This window comes from Hylaeus volcanicus, chromosome 3, assembly GCF_026283585.1.
Source record: "Hylaeus volcanicus isolate JK05 chromosome 3, UHH_iyHylVolc1.0_haploid, whole genome shotgun sequence".
Lineage (NCBI taxonomy): Eukaryota > Metazoa > Arthropoda > Insecta > Hymenoptera > Colletidae > Hylaeus > Hylaeus volcanicus.
Genome location: NC_071978.1, coordinates 18,768,305 through 18,783,939, shown reverse-complemented (window position 1 = coordinate 18,783,939; position 15,635 = coordinate 18,768,305). Strand labels below are relative to the sequence as shown.

General features: G+C 34.5%; 1 protein-coding gene across 1 annotated transcript in view; it reads left to right on the top strand.

The window, feature by feature from the left end:
* The window catches only part of LOC128874191 (lachesin-like), a 459,577-nt gene that overhangs the window by 343,745 nt on the left and 100,197 nt on the right, over positions 1 to 15,635 (top strand). The gene's annotated exons all lie outside the window — the stretch shown is intronic.

Here is a 15,635-nt window from a genome sequence, read left to right as displayed (position 1 = left end):
AATCACAATATAATGTTTGCCTATATTAACTATCGAATGAGTCAGTTTTAGAACAAAACGTCTCTTAATTATTCTTGTGAGAATAACAAATATTTCTACGAACCAAATTATTACTATTTCGATAAGTACCTGAGGTTAACATTATTGTGACTTTATGAATTTATATTGTACTGTATCCCATCTCCGTTACAGTCTGTATTGTAGCAAAAGTATCTGGTACGTAGGATCTATTTCAAGGAAATTATTCGGGCTTCAGAAAGCAACGTATAACGTGCTCCGATACTTCGAAGAAGTTCCGCTTCCGCAGTTAGCTCGCAAACAATCAATATTCAAGACTGCAGAAACGAGGACTCGTAAATTATTAGATAAAATCTGAATTCTGAATAAAATATCATGTAAAGGATAACAAACACGTGATTCGTCAATTATTTCGAAACACATTGAAAAGTAACTAACTAACACACAAGACGCTAAAGTAGAATAGTAAGAACAAGTAGACATAAATTAAGGCACATACAGAAGTTAACACATAAAGCTTCCAATATTTCAAAACACCTTGAAAAATAAAGAACTGATACACAGAACAGTTTAGTAAAGTAGTAAGTAGAGTAGTAGAGTAAAGTAGACTAAAGTCGAGTAGTAAGATTTAGTAGAACTGAAGTTAAGAGGAGCAAATTTTGTTTAAAAGAAGAAGAACACATAAAGCTTCCAATATTTCAAAACACCCTGAAGAGTAAAGTACTGATAAACAGGACAGTTTATTTAAGGCTAGCATCCAACACTTGAAGAAGACGCTAATCCTACAAATTGTTCTCGACCCTCATTTGTTTAGCTCTGCGAAGCGAAGAAACGCTGAGAAACTCGGCGTGATTCCACGAAACTGAGAATAGGGTCGTTGTGGTTCTTTCGAGGCGGACAATTCGTGGACGGCGAAGGTATTAAGGAAGGGCAAGGTCAACGGTAATGCCCTTATCGCAGTTGCCAAACAGCTGTTTGCTTATCGCATCCCGACGTCCATCGCGTTAAATGTAATAGCGGCCGTTTCTGTCCGCGCCAGGCAATCTGATCCAGCAAATACCTGCGATTTGCCATATATGCCCGTAACTGCCGCCCTTGGATTCTCCAAATAGCTACTTTTCCTAAAGTCAGCGAATTACGGTTTCTCTGTGCCCACTCGATTCATCTAGCGATACTCCAGAAATGCGTCGCCACGTTTTAATGCAGTTTAGCTCTTTTCTTTCGCGCATATTTATTACTGCATAAGCATCGATAATTATTTCGAATAAATTGTTAAGGAAGGGATTACATTGAAAATATATAAGGAACTTAAAGGTTTTAGGGTAGTTGAGGTTAACACATTCACTGCTACGCTATTACTCAGGTCTAAGAGGTTCTCGATGTTAGTTCAATTTAAATATGTATAACGTGGAATATAAAAATATTCGATAATTGAATCGTGTACTTATTAAATTATATCATTCTTAATTGCAGTAATCTTGTGGTCCGGTGGCAGCAAATGGCAGCCAGTGGGGAGGGGGAGGGGGGGGGGGGGGCAGAGAAATGAACTGAGAAATTACAGTAATCATTCTGAAAATTATCAAGTCTTAGGGTTCACTGTAATTGATTTTAAAATGGGTTGTCAATTTAAAGTAGTGGTCATCAATAACTAGCGCGGCAACCATGTTAAGTTATATTAATTCAATGGAAATCTGAACAGAATTATGCAACTATTAGAAGATTAACCTTTCACAGATCGACCTTTGGTCTGACTGAACACGTGTGTTTATTGACAATCTCCAAAAAATTGTGTACATAATTGATTGCATTTGTTTTTATACAAATATATTAATTTTGTATCAATTATATTATAGACGTAGGTGAATTGAATTAATTGCATAATGGGGGAACCCAAAGAACAACATTAACACACACCAAAGCTTTTCTTTGTATAAAACTTTATATCAAACAAAATTAGAATATACAAGTATTGGTAAGAAAGAAATGGTACGCAAATGTGTTCAAAATAATTTGCTCCCAATATTTGCCGAGAGAATAGTCACTTTCTACAAAGAATAAATATCAAACGTTCTCGGGATAACACATTGAGACAACAGTTCACCGGCAGAATCATCGCTTTCCGTAAAAAATGCAAAGAAATATCGCCAAGGCGATTCGAAAAGTACACCGCGCACAACGTACGGTAAACACTGTACGTCCGCGGAACGGATAATATTGAAGTTGTAACCATGTTGGTACAAGTACTGGGGAATCCCTCGTGCGACGGTAAATTCAGTTAAGGCGGGAAACTATGTGTACACGCAGAAAGTTCGTTCAGACATGCGAAGAGGCCTCGAAACATTTAACTCCACTGACCCAAACAGGTTTCCGAACTGTTCCGTGGATTTCGCGTGTGCAGCCGTGCGTGCGGCAAATTGAACAACGTAATTGCCGAAAATTTAATTGACATTATCTACACGGTGTAGCGCCGTGTATCGCGCCGACACAATTCTGTCCTCTGTTTAGCGTGAATCGCATTAACGGAACTTTCTGTTTATACGTTGCATGTGCCCACGTTTGCGACGAAATTGGTCTATTTTGAGTACGTAACAAACCATTTGCACGATTTTGATTTGAACGAAGTAATCGTCCTCGTAGTCCTTCAAATTTAAATATCATTCTTTAAATGGTTGTTTACAAAAATCACTGACCAAATTATTAGCTTTATTTTTATTCAAACAAAATAATTGAATAATAATAGAAATAATAGAAATTGTTGCTTGTTATGTAAATAAGTAAATTTAATAAATAATTGACAGTACTAGCTCTATTCTGGTTTCAATGAAATAATCATCCTCAATATTTTGAAATTTGTTATTATTATTAAGAAAGATATTTATTACTTAATTGATTATTAAATAGAAAAATACACCTGGTAAACAAATATCCTTCAACATAACAACATTATTGTAGCATCTCTAAAAGTGTCGATACTCCTCCAACTTGTAAACAATACAAAATTAATAATAAAATTGACGTGTCTTGCGATAAAGTATACATCATATAAATATAAAAGTCTTGTAGTTTGTCCTTCTTTCACTGTTTCTACAAGAATAGATTTCTTTAAATCTTTGAAATTGTTGTATAGAATTTCATACATTCGCCGCACACATTGTCACCAATGACCGTAAAATCTATCCCCTTCTGCGCCACTTCACATGGAATTTAAATAAGCCACTCTCTTTTGACAATTGAATTTTACGTTATCATTAATTGTTCGCCATGCATATCAAATGCATACTCGACCAAATTCTCCAGTTAACGGCATGATTCATTTGTATGATGAAATTATTCCTGTCAACGTATTATTTCAATATCGCGAATTTGGTATAATATTCACAGTGATTTATCACTGATGTGGCTGAAATTTAATCGTCAGTCTTATACGAAACTTTGTTCAGTTGAAATCATGGAAGCCCATGTGTGTTTATAATTTTCGATATTGTTTACAATTTTTACATAGATTGCATGATAATAGAATCGCGTGGCTATCGCATAGGAGATTGTCATAACGTCGCGTGTATCTGCTTACAAATCTTCGGTATTTTCATAAATTCCACAACAGAATTTACGAGCCTGTCGGATTGCGTAAGTACAAATTATACCGACCGCAAATTTTATGGGAGCTGCCGGTTTAGGGGTTAATTTCGTGGTATAACGACTTGGCGGGAAATGTCGCGGTTTATGTTGTTCGAAATGTTCCTCTTGGCGCGCAGAATGTCCGATTATTGTTGTTATGAACATTTAATTATTATTCTTCTCGCTTATATTCGACATCATTTGTGCTGTAGTCGAATTTACTGTTGATACAAATTTGTAACGAAAATAAAGAATGTGCAAAATTTTGAATCAAAAATCGTAGTCAGTCACTAAATTATAAGAGAAGCATTAAAACGATATGCTTTTTATAATATTTGTTTCATTGTAATATCTAGACCGTAATACTAAAAAAGCTGTTTTCTTGAAAACTGGGTAAATATTTTATTTTGATCTTTTTCTTTTCTATTTGCTATCATGAATGATTGTTTAATTCGTATCTGAATCAAACAAATAGTTTATGTACTCACGATAAAGCAATTCTTTTATGCTTTTTATTTCTTGTATTTCACCTGTATTTATATTTTGATATTTTTTTAGTAGTAAATATTTTTATATCTTTGTAACTTGTAACCAACCAAATTGTGATAGTTCTTTCATTAATCTGATTGATTATTATTAAAGTAAATATTATTACATTTTCTGCTTCCAATAATGTTGTGAAATATAAAAGTATGAACAAACAGCAAGATTGAAATATACATTTAAAAATTCAGTAAACAAGAATTCTATATGTACAAAATGTACCACATACTGTAATATGTCACACGTAGAAATGTACTTCAAATTGACAGGTTAATATACATATAACGCCAATGGTGGTTTTATGAGATAAAATTTATAATAAATTTTGAATAATATACCATCATACAAGACTAAATTTCAAATAAAATCTCCCTTTGTGAATTCGTAGAGGTCTTGTAAAATTAAATGAAGCTTGTAGCAACACGTCTGACCATTACTTGCTTTTTCTACTTGTGCGAGTATTTGCAAACATCGAGGTACAGTCTCTGTTTTCTTTTTTATCAACCTTATGATATCCAGCGATAATCAATTAAATTGGATAATTCATTATTTATATATAGAAATAAGAATGCAAGTAGAAAAGGGATGCAATAGTCAGACAGGTTAAGTAAGGCCGATCGCACGCGGGCGCAACTGATCAGTTTCAAACCACTCTGGAACTAGTTGCATGCGACCGTGGATATAGATTAAACAAAGATAGTGGAGTAGGTAAAACAAAGAGCGCTAACGGTTTCCAACACTAATTTCAAGTCGGTTTTAAGGCGTATTTAATTGCACGCGTACCAATCCTACATTTACAACATTGATACAACATTCATATCTCAAAATATATATATTGTAATTTTTATCTTCGCCCTAACGACACAAATTTGCGATGCGCAGCTTCAGAATTGTATTATTTTCGTCAGTACTCGATATTAGAAACTTAAAATGTCTACCGGTCGCGTTAAGATAGATTGAATAAAATCCACGCCGAAAGAATTAAAGAAAATCATGGTTGCCGGTTGTAATACGCCTCCGTCGTCGAGCGAAATAACGTAAGCACCAGCGACGCCTTCAGCCACTTCTTATCATTCGGTATCGTACGCGAAAGACAGCATGAAAAAAGGGGTGCCTAGGGTGGTGGACCGAGAGTTGTGGAACATCGAACCGTAACGCCCGTCGAAAGGTTTCGTATACCAGGCCTCGTTCTTGCAATAAGGATCCAAGACATCAAGCCCACCCTCGCCTCTATCCCCTGAACCTTTCCACCCCTTCCCTTCTCACTCTCAGACGGAATGTTTTGCATTTTAAGAAGGTGTCGGATATCCTTTGCGCTATCCGAAGACAGCACTCCCCCGTCGGCCGGCATCGGGAACCGAGGGATCTCGGGCTAAAGGGCAAAGGGAGGGGCTCGTCGAGGAGTGGGAAGTCTTCCCTGAAATCCAAAGTAATTCACGAGCCTGTATTACGTGCCAGGACACTCTTGCCGGGATATCCCGGAAAATCGGAGAGCTTTCGCGACGATCTACACGGTCGTTCAGCAGTCGTGTCGCTTTCGTGGATGATTTCGCGAAGATTTCGGGACACGCTTGATTCAGTGACTATTGAGTGAATCAGCGCAGATACTTTTCCTTTCTCGACTGACTTCCGATGCTCATCGCATCCCTTCGGTTTACAGTTATTACGACAACAGTTTGGTAATCTCTATATACGCATATATATTTTTTACTACAACTTCTTACTGTTGAAAATCATATCGACTAGGTACATTCATGGAATTGAAATAGTAATTTCAAAATTACTGCGTGCTTCTCGTTTTACATGGTATAAGTATGGCACAAATTCCATTATTTCTGTTGAAATTGCTCATCGTTGGAATTTGAATACACATACTCGGCATAAACTTATGCAACCCGAATGCATTGTTTTTAACTGCCCTACGCGAATAAAATTCCTGACCTATGGAATGTTTATTTTATTCTCGTTGGTAGCATACAGTGGTAATTTTCTATGATGTCTGGACTTCACCAAACATCGATAAACGTATGATTTTTTCGTTAAATTGAATTCCTGGCGAGGAATATATGCTCACTCGTTGTTAGCGTACCACGCTAATATTTCATTTATGAAATTTTACGTATAAAGACCAAATCATTGCTGAATGAGAGATTTTTAAAGCCATCTAATCGAGCAGTAATCCGTTGGGATGCGTTTTTTACTGACAGTCTATTCAATCGATGCGCTTTTCATTTCTGCTACCATCTAAAATGGTATAATTAGCTTAATTGCTTACAAGTTCGGTTGATCAGCGTTCAAAGTGATTGCCCTAGAGGGGAAACATTTTCGAATGCCAGTATTAGCAACCAGATTTAGTAATTTCGTCTAAACATCAGACAAAATGATATTTATAAATTGCGTTGATATTTAGTGCACATTGTTTTAATTAAAAAGGAATTACTGTTACAATACACATTTTTACGATTACAAGTTTCAGTTAGTACATCCAATGGGAAAATTGGAACACATCTACTTTAGTGATAAATGACAGTTTAATTTATTGTTAATAATTTTGGTCTAAATCATTTTTCTATTGTTCACATGACCATTGATAATTTGAGCTGATTAGCGATAGAGGAGAGTTTATTTGCTATTAATAATTTCTCTGTAGTGCAATTTTCTACAATTCATTTGGCCATTACTGATTTAAGCTTCTTGGAACTGCAGGGTGAATGGTTTAATTGTTATTAATTTTGCTATAGACCAACTTTCTAAAGCTAATTTAAAAATATTAATTATACAAGCATCTTAGTATCAAAGAACAGTTGATTTTATTATTAAACATTTAGTTCTGGAACAGTTTTCTACTGTTCACTTGGTCATCATTAATTCGTATTTCATAATTCTGAAAATTTTATTGACATAACTCATTTATTTATATCAATCTTTCATTTTATTGAGTTACACTTTGTGTACGGACAAAGTATATGCTAATATTAACCTAACAAAATTATTTTAGTCGAAAACAGTGGACTATTAAAGTATAAACGTTTTATTGGCGCAGGAAAGTTATTTAAGTCTTCCACTTAATCCCTTCAATCAAAATAAATTCAATAATCGAAAATGGTATTTGACGAATGACGTCACGAGACGAGAATAAATATACCCATTGCATTTATATTACAGACATTTGGATCGAATCACAATAATCAATTTCTCAGTGGAGACCGCGTATTTAAAGAAAGGTGAATGTGCTGAAAAACGATTGAACTAATTATCTAAACTATACCATTAGCAAAACAATATTTATGATTACTGTCACGATATCGCGAAGCAAATTTCTGACTATAATTCATTATGATGTAATGCTGATTTATTATAAAAATTTGGATTTTACTATTATCCATACCAAATTGAACATTGATAAAATGGCAAAGTAAAAAATAAAAATATATCGATCCATGAATGAATAAATAGCATTTCTAATTTACATACAAATGCACAGGGGAAAATATATAATGTTCCACTATTTCAGAATTTGAAAATGACTTCGTGTCATGGATCAAAGCGTCATATTATTATACTAGTATACTAATTTATATTTTAATATCTTAAATAATATTTACTTTATTAAATTCCAAAGACATCCTAGTACTTCCGTATACTGTTCTCTTAATCCAGTCCTTATTTACCGCGACTCATGTTCAAAGAAGCCACCACCGAGAGATGAAGCCGATGCGCACTTCTTTTAACGTTCACCCTTGATAAATTGTTTTCACTGGCGCTGAAATCCTAAACATCGGCTTTTCCACGTAATGTGTCGCATCCGAGTGCCTGATATTATCCTGAAAGCAAATCCTTTTTTTGTGCGCAATGTGACAGCTATCTAATAAAGTGCGAGCTGGGGTTCGCTTTCTACGAAGCTGCATTGCGCCATCGCGACAACTGGTAAAGCAATATGTGGTAACTTTGTGGAAAAGGAGTCGTATTTGAAAGAGTCGCGCAAAAATAAAGCGAGAACTGCAAACAAAGACGTTCCAGAGTCACTGCCATTTATCTGTTAAAGATGCATGCAACGCGAACAGGAAGAGTTGGTTAAATTAAAATTCTTTGTGTTAAGGGTGGCCTTAATTGGAAACTATCGAGGAAAAATGGAAAATTTCTTGTTTAAACTGTGGAAGTTTATGCATTTATGGAAACTTGAAGATGGAAAAATGCACAATTTCAAAGATTCATAAAATATCAACAATAAAGTACATCAAACACTTCTAGAAGATAAAAGATTCTTTTTAATTGAACTTTATTTTTCTATCTATGCCTGTAGAAACATAGATTTGCATAACCGTTCTGTCTACTAATAATATATATATATGCGTATAGTTTATACTTACACTTCTTACTGTTGATGTACTGCTCATTTAAATTTAATTTTTTTACCTATATGAATTTGCATAAACATCCATAGTCTAGTAATAACTAATTTAAATTATTGCTTACTTCAAGACCTATCAAAAATAACGGTAATAATTATATTTTAAGATCATTTTAAGAAATGTTTACGTTGATTTAACGTTTGCTCCAAAAGTATCTCCATAGTAAAAGAAGCAAGAAACTCGTGGTTTCGAAGTACTGCTTTCTCTAAGGAAACGCTTCAATAGATTCGATCGACTCTGGATACTATATCGAAACTGATTTACGATGAAAAGACGCGGAGAACCGAACCGGGTATACAAAATACAACTGCCACCGTGTATAAGTTATACGAAGAAGATAAAAATCCATGGAGAAAGAAATCTGAAAGGGAATCTGCGAGGGAAACTTTATCCAATTTATATCGAACCAGACGACGTTTGGACATTTTCACATTTTCTCGAAGAATGTACGTACAAACACTTTGTTTCGTAGGTATTTCCGTGTTTCACTTTTATTCAACGAACACGAGAATGAGACGAAGACAAATCCTAGCAAAGTCGGTTTGAAATGGAGAAGTTTCCCATTAAATTTGTCGTAAAGCGCGTAACGACAGTGTAGTTTGAAAATATTTAAGTAATTCGGTGTACCTTAAGTGAGTAATACGTGTAGAGGAAGTACGTTTTTAAAGAAGGAGAATACGTTCACCTTGAGAACGTCAGTGACTTATTTATGTCGATAAGTTCTGTAAAAACGTAAAAATTCATACGAACGTATATAATAGTATGTTAATATGCGTGCACAGTGTTTTCCAATTCTTCGTGGTAATGTTTTTTTTGTAAAATAATACTTTCAGTACTTCATAATAATGTAACTACTATATAGATACATGTAAGCAGGAAAATTGTTCCAGTGGTACTAAATTAGAAGAAAATACTAGAGTAAATTCTACGATTATTAAAGATAGTATTTTTTATTAAATTATTTCCTAATTTTTTATTGTAATTTTTGACAAAATCAGGATATAAAATTGCCCATTTTATCTTGACTTATTAATAAAACTTGCTACAGAATATACAGTATAAACTCTCGTCGAATGTTATAGTGTATTTGGTAGTAGATACTACATTCTGTAGTATTATTTTTTAATATAGCATAAGCGTAACTATAACGATTCTACCATCCTCTTTTAAGCGACCAATGTAACGTGAATTCTTCGAAGGAGTCCGAAGCTAGTAGAAAATGAAAGCAATTTTAACCGCGTGCAGAAAATCAATGAAAGTAGTAGGATAAAGGAAGAAGGTTCAAAGGAATGCACTTTGTTCTCAAGAGCAATTCAAGGGGAATGTTTATTTAAATTTTCATGTAATTTACATCCACTTGCCGCCGTATCACTTTTCTTTATCCAGTCTGCCATCCGCGTCGAATGCACTCTTACTCGAATCGCTATATTTGTTTCGCGGCAGCGTCAGGATTTCTCAATGGAAACAAGTAAATTCCACAAAATCGAAACAACAAGCTAAACGAAACTGGCCATTTCTAATCATACTGTCGCAAAAAGTAGAAACAAATATGAAGCGCTGAAAATGTTCTATCGTATGCATAGTAATTTTTTATTCGGAAATGGGATCTGAAATATCAATCTGAAAATATTCTTTCTTTAGTAAATAATGCACTTTTAAGTAACACCTTAATTTCAGATAATAATAATGTAGATAAACAGTACATTCCATTAAAAAAATATAGATGATCATAAAATTGATCAGATTACAGATGTAGAGAATAATTTTCTTTCCACTATTTTGCTCCTTTTAACAGTTGATTCATTATCCCATAAATACCGAAAACACTCAGGTGATCCAATTTAACTTGTCCAACCTGTATACTAATTGTATAACCTGGCGTAACTGGCAACGAAAAAGCAGATTTTATTGCAAAAGAAGTGGAAGCAACAATGATATCAAATACAGAAATACCGTCCCGTACTTCATTACACAGATACAACACACATCGAAAAAGTAATGGAATAAAATATGAAACAACAAAAGAACAAAAACCCACAATGTAACACGCGACATATACAAATTTGTACCCCACAGCGTTTTGACCAGGAGAGAAAAAATAATAATGACTAGATTGAGAACTGGACACTCAAAAATAACACATGAACATCTACTAAAGAAACCGGACCCTTCCCACTACAAGTCCTGTAATAAGGAAATTAGAATTGACCACCTACTGTACGAATGCAGAATATTTGGGCTGCAAAGAAGGAAATACAACCTGAGCCCAGAAATATGTGCATCAACTATCTCAAAGACACTAAACTCTACGATAGTATATAGTACCACTAATCAAACAGAAATTCAATTAAATACGTCGCTAATTACCAAGCAGTAGATGCAGTAAAACCATATCAAAAAAAACTTTTATAAAATTACATACCCATCTCCAAATAAAATTCCCAAACACCTAATTTCTCAGGTCACCTCAAAGTCACCTCTGAAACACTGAAAACTGTGTACCGAGTTAGAGCTTTGAAATCCTCTAGATAAAGTCCATAGACAGGTGAAACGTGAATGCCTTCGACAAATTCATTTAGGATCAGATAAGGAAACGTCGACGAAAGTGAGTCCGTTTTTCATTTAAGGTAAGGATCCAGTTAAAAAGGAACAGTTTATGAAATGAGACCGGGGATTAAGGATGTCTAACCCGTTTAGCAACATAAATTATTTATCATGTATCTCTCGACATCAAAGATGAGCTCTCAAGATGTTTCACGATCTTTAAATAAAACATGCCCCGAAGAATCTTAAAGGATCAAGAAAATCAAGCTTCCAGGCGCTGTTAAAGGTAGCGAGATAGGGAGCCACGTAATTCCCAGTGGAATGAGAAGGGTGAAAGTTGCTTCCTGAAACCATTCAGCGGAGGATCTTTATTTAAATTTTAAAGCCCTTTACTATCTACGTGCCCTCGTATCAGTCTTCGTCTTCGTCTTCCCGGGTCGACACCGAAATCAGATATTTTCTTATGGGTTATCGGATGCTCGTTTCATTTTACCAAAATAAAAATTAAACCACTCGCGGAGGGAGATGTGGACCTGGTGTATTTAAACTCCAACCGGGATAAATTTATGCGAGAGATGTTGGCTGCGCGAAATATGCGTATATTTCATCTTCGTGCGTGTAATGCATGTACGTATTCCATTATGAAGTTCAATTTAGACTTTCGTGTTCACAGGAAATTACATTCTTCCCGTTCTTGATACAGTTCTGCGCTGTAAACCCATTGTTGAAATTACGAGAATTCAGAACTACACAATTTGGAAAGTTTCTTTGAATGGGAAATCCGTACTGACGTAACAAATAATGAGGTGGTTGTATTAACTTTTTCCATGCGCGATGTGTATTCTGTTGTAGATTGACTTTAAAACTATTTTTTAATACAAAGTAATTTCTTAAACATCGGAAATATCAGTAATTCTATTTTAGCGAGTTCATTCAAGAAGTTTATTCATTTCGACGACTTGGTCAAAGATTGTTGACTTTTCGTAGGAGTAAAAGTGTTTTTTTTAATTTACTTTTGTAACTAGAATGATGTTTCTTAAAGTAATAAATGTCAAGTATCCGATATTTATCTCTGTTTAAACCCATTTATGGAATAATTATTTATATCTACAAAAGTTTGCAAATACTCGTTATTATTTTTATCATTATTCATAGATGCCAATAATCGTGACTTCTGTATTACGGATGAAACTATGTTAGAATATGTCGAAGGAATATTATTAAGTACAGTGAAAACAAAACCAAATTTAGGTTCTTGAACTTTACTTTTTTACAGGTTAAAAATATCGATGCCTTTTAACGTTTATTCTATCGACTTTATCGGCTTCTTTAATTACAAATTTAACCGTTTCATTTAAATAATAAATATTCGAGCGTTACGGGCACTTCATTACTATTCAAAGTGATTAAATCTCAAATACTGAACTTCGACCAGGTATTTTGTAGAAATTATAAATTCGTTTAAATGTTTTTCACAATCGAGGATGGTTGTTCAGATCCTTCAGATATATAACCATTAGTCATCTTTTTATTCTTGTCTTATTACTGTTTATTTTAATAATATTATACACTTTATAATATTGAGGAATGCTTTAATTACAGTCGACATATTTTCTGTGACTGTTTAGCAAGTCTACTCAAATAATAATTTCGATACATACCTACCTAATTTACGAAGGTGCTCTTCATGAAACTAGTGCATAATTTTTATTGTCTTTTTTATTTTAATATTCTTATCACGTTTTATTTGTATTCTATCATTAGAAAGAAACATACGTTATTCTTCACTATGTATCATCATTATTATTTTATTTTAATTTAATCATTATTATACATATTAATCTACTCCAAAAATCTAAAATTATAGCCAGAAATGTTAAATACTGTATCTTGTCAAGACTATAATCACATCAAATAGATATTTTCTCGTTCGTTTAAATTTTCATTGCGAGTACCTGCCATTACCTGCTCTCTGCATCATTTTTTTCCGTTCATTGTTCCACATATTCCCAAGTAATCTAACATAACCTAAGCATCGATTCACTCACCCCGTACCGGGGGCTAGAAACATATGACTAAAAGTTCAAGCGAAAGTTCAAAGTATCTGGATGTATTGTTAGGAGGTTTTAAGTTAAATTAAAGCACTCCCATCCCATGAAAGCATTAACGGAAGCAGGAAGACCTCCATGGAAAACCATTCGTCACGACGAAATTACGTTTTTATTGAGGGTTCTCCGCGATGGACGTAGTTAAGTCTACAGGATTTATCTTTCGAGATTTAATGTTTCGGAAATGGTGGGGGTATCATGCGTATCCATGTTAAGTATGACGTCGGGTACAAGGTGGAGAATAGTGATAATTTTGATTTTAGTCTGACGCATTAATATATGTATATTAATATACGTTAATTAATACAACATTAATAAACACACATTGGCTACCAAAAAATTTTTTAATTTATTATTTTACATGTTTAGCGATTAACATAACGAAGAATTTTTTGAATTGTTATTTTATGTCTTTGTAACTAATATGTATAATACAAAATTTTTGAATTCTTATTACGTATGCTTAGTAACTAAAATAATATAGGATGAAGTAAAAGCAGAAGTATAACGTTTGGAGCAAGAAGTTTTCGATATATTTCTGTAACTTCTATTCATATTATTTTGTATTCTCACATGCCTCTTCATTTTACTTTCAACCTCAATTTCCCATAAGTTTGTTTGCAACCTTGAAATAATCCAGCTCATCCACATTCGATATACTTTATTTTTCTTAATATGTTTGTAGCGAATGATCATTTGACATGAAAACTGTAAAACACGAACCGTTTGATGGGCGTGGAAGACCTTTGCTTAACAAACGCGCAACATGTGTTGCACGAAAGCTTAATCCTTCATCGCAGCTGGAGGTCATCGATTTTAACGTTTACTCGATCTACAGCTTATAAAAAATAAATGTTCGATTTCGTAGCTGACCGGAGTTTCTGTAACGTTAATACGCTCCTACGACACGTACAGATTTCCACCTTCTCCTCCTCGCGCTCCCATTAGAAACGACAATCCATCACAACGCTGTAAAACAGCAAAAAATGGCGCACTACTTTTGTTCTTTTAATTCGAGGAACTCTATCGAATTTCCATAAAATATCGTCGGCATTTGTCTTCATTCTTTACGCGGACCTGGTACGTTTAAAACAAGAATAGACTTAAAACGTTGTCGTGCTTTTCTGGCTGTTACCTTTAATCAAAGATAAAATTGCATTCGAGTAGAAAATAGTATGGCAACGTGTAGTAATTTATTCGTGACGTTTATTCGATTAAACACTTAAATTTTTAATTGTTCTATGTGAAATACTTCATTCCATAATTCAAACTTTAATTCTTATTTAACGAGTAATGTCAACAAATAATCCTGTACATTTTAAAACTCCATTCCGTAGCAAATGTATTTTATTTAATATTGGATGTAAAATGACAACATTTATACATTTTGTTAGTCATTTACTTTATAACGAAAGCAAAGTAATTAAGAGTAATTCAAATAAAAATAAAACTACACAAAAATCAATACAAATACAAGAAAAATTTTATCTTCTTTTCCACTTGTTATTTTAGAAATGTTCTAAATGTGTTAATGGATATTATAAATCAATAATAGAATAATAAGGTATAATTAATTTTTAATAGGGTCTGAACGTCGAACACATAGTGTTTCATCCTATGGACGCGTATCATTCGCTTGACTAATCTAACTCTAATTTCACTTTACACTTTACACTTTACAAGTTCGCAGCCATTAGCTCTGTTGTTCGTCACGAATAATACCGATTACCAGGTCTCACCTCGTGGAGGTTGCTGCGACTGGAGACCCGAAGATAGAAGGAATCAAAGTTCCTTCGATCTCCCTCTACATAGAGTATACATACATAGATGCATACTCTACACAGAGTCAACGAGCTTAATACTAAGTACGAAACTATGAAAATCAAAGGAAAACAAAATTCCCTTCGATTTCCAAAGTCTATGTCTGATTCTGCCAAGTAATTAGTTTAACTAAGAGGGTGAAGCTAAATTGAGATCGCGACGCGGCGCGACCATGAAACTGGACTTACTGAATCAGTCCCGTTTCCTCTTGATGGCTCTGGACTCGAGAGGAAGACGACCGACGCCTCCGAACCAGTCCTCCACACCCTGCACCCATCTGGGAGCCACGACGGACCCGACTTGCACCCGTCTCACTGCGCTTTGGACTTACTGCACTGCGCCGGGAGCCTGGACTACACCAGACGGGATACAGAGAGTAGAGGACCGATCCGGAGGAGCTGATTGTCTTCCTCTCGAATACAAATCCACCAGGAGGACGGCAACCGACCTTTCTGTCCACTTACACAGTTGGTCACTTCACTTATCACATCAAGTAATAGTGACCGAAGTGGAGAACGAAGTTGCGAGTCCAATATGGACCTACGAACAAACAAGAGATTTGAACAAATAA